The sequence below is a fragment of the Helianthus annuus genome, chromosome 10 (assembly GCF_002127325.2).
Source record: "Helianthus annuus cultivar XRQ/B chromosome 10, HanXRQr2.0-SUNRISE, whole genome shotgun sequence".
NCBI classification, from domain to species: Eukaryota; Viridiplantae; Streptophyta; class Magnoliopsida; order Asterales; family Asteraceae; genus Helianthus; species Helianthus annuus.
In genome coordinates this window covers 118734753-118737302 of record NC_035442.2, presented here as the reverse complement: position 1 = coordinate 118737302, position 2550 = coordinate 118734753, and the positions used below count along the sequence as shown (strand labels likewise).

The 2550-nt window shown below is 36.7% G+C and overlaps 1 long non-coding RNA gene across 1 annotated transcript; it reads right to left on the bottom strand.

Annotated features, from left to right (window-relative positions):
* Positions 1–405: 405 nt before the first annotated feature.
* Positions 406–1965, bottom strand: LOC118483279. The gene is made up of 3 exons (XR_004870184.1): positions 1907–1965; positions 571–626; positions 406–448 (listed from the first exon to the last, which is right to left on the bottom strand). It is a non-coding gene; the product is annotated as an uncharacterized LOC118483279 (long non-coding RNA).
* Positions 1966–2550: the final 585 nt, after the last annotated feature.

The window sequence follows — 2550 nt, the reverse complement described above, 5'->3', positions numbered from 1 at the left end:
ACTTTTAGTTTCCTTCAAATACATAATCTAATACATACTTACATTCGCTTTTGCCTTTAGGCCTCGATCGAGTCTTGGATTGCACGGGTTCTTGGTCACGAGAGCACACCGGTTTGAGTTCAAGTATTTACCTCCTGTTACTTGATTCTCTCAAACCAGGGCTCTGATACCAACTTGTTACGCCCTAACACGTTTTACCTTAAAAGGATGACGCAACGGAAAAGAGTTTTGAAATTTCTTTCCTTAGTAACGACATTACTTTCGAGAAGGTTCCAAAAGCTAAAATGTTAAACGTTCTATAAAAGAATTCACAACATTCATACTAAAATTTACATTTCTAGACATCATACATTTCAACTATATGATCGATCTATCCGTGCAATCCTTGCTCTTGACTCGATCTACGTTCACTTCACTTCCTAAGTAGCAGAAGAAGTCCGTGTATCACCTGTGGGCATCACATACAACTTAGCCATTAGTCAACGACAACATCATATAACATTAATCTCATATAATTAAGGATTGAATAACGTTCGACAATTTAACATTAGTTCATCCAACTATCCTTACTCATCCTCTTATTCCGGGTTGGGCTTAAATTTCGTAAGAATCCGATGTACTCGTTCCTGCATTACATACCAACCTCAAACGCATAATTAGTAACGTTAAAACTCTACGTATTTAAATCATGCACACGTACCATCTTACATGCATACATACTCTTCTACATACATACATACCTTTCTTACAACTTTACATACGTGCATACACTCATACATGTCTTTACACATACATACATACACAACCACATACGTACATCTCTTTCCTACATCCTTATATAATCATACAATATTTACATGGGACTTAGACTTAGATTTATAGCCCATAGACATCTAAGGAACCATCAAAATCATGTTTGGAAAGTTCACCGTAGTCTACGGATAACAAACTGAAGCCTGCGGTGAATAAATCAACTTAAATAACAAATTTTTAGGTTTTTGAACTTGGGGAGGGCGTCGGCGACGGCCCTAGGGTCGTCGGCGACGGCCCTTGCAATTACCCGTAGCCAAAAATCCCCGTAGACAGTCAAATAACCCGTCAGCCAAAAATTCACTTTCTGGAGCCCGTCGGCGACGCCCCCATACCCGTCGGCGACGCCCTCTAGAAATTGCAGTTTTCTGCAGATCCGTTTCGTCGTCCGTACGCACTAAAACGCGCATAACTTTTGAACCGTTTACGCGTTTAACCTCCCGTTTCTTCCTACATGCTTGTAAATTCACATTCTATCATATTAACTTAAAATCCTACCTCCGGATTAAGGAAATTCTTAACTTACGTGTATTCGCCATATTATCATTTTCTAACTATTTGACCCGTTCGTGCATTTATCAACATAATCTGTTTATTTGACCTCAATCTCATATGAACTTTAATAATTTCATTGGCACCTATCATAAAAGATTAAATTCTCGGACGTCTTGTATCCTCTTAACCCATTTTCGCTCAAAAGCTTATTTTTGACCCGTTATGGGTATTTGCGCATTAAGTGGACTATGACATACAAAACCCTATACTTCGCTTTCATACTTGTCCAAGACATTACTCTAATCGAATAGCTCGTTTCCAAACGACTCCTAAGGTCGTTTGCCCGATATACCTATCAAGGGCATTTTAGTCAACTATGCTCTATCCTTAATAACAAAGGAATTCCTTACATAAGTAACCAATTCCACTACTTAGCTACAATTTCTACATCACACCTACCTTGCTCGGATCAAAACTAAGATCCGTTTAATACTTCATTGACATCATACAATTCATTCCTATTTGACCTCAATTATCACTTATAATTAAATTGCATAAATCATTACATAAACAACTAAGAAGTGATTACGGAATCACTTACCTTGTGCATCCGTGTTCATACCCGCTTCCTTGCCTCATCTTGACCCGTTAGCCTTCCATGCTTGGTCCATGCTAGTGTGGTTCCTATTCTTTCATGTCGTCATGCCATAATAATGTTAGTATTCATGCTCATTCATGTTAACACACATTTTCCAACTCTTATCTACATTGACTTTCACTAACACGCATACGACATGATTTGTCAACCACATAGTTCAATATCTTTGAAATCCAAATTCGTTATCACACATAATACATAATTGATCTAACACATATTCCATGATCTCTCAATTCTTATATTTGTGTCAAAATGCCTAACCATGCTATAAATTCTCTGTTGACTTTCAGAAAGTCAACCTTCTAGCATATAACTTCCAATTTCGAACACGCATTTATGTTGATATAATAGACCATATTAATGACATCATATTAATTTCATACATAATGTTGTATAACACATACAACTACATGATCACCTAGTCACATACACAATATACACATACTTATGCTTTTATAACTCTACATTCGACAACCGCATTGTTCAACATTCATTTAATCAAAATTATCATCTTACATACGTACACGACATAACTCCAACATTATCACTTATCAATAAACTATTCATTTCACATTCGTACACATTCA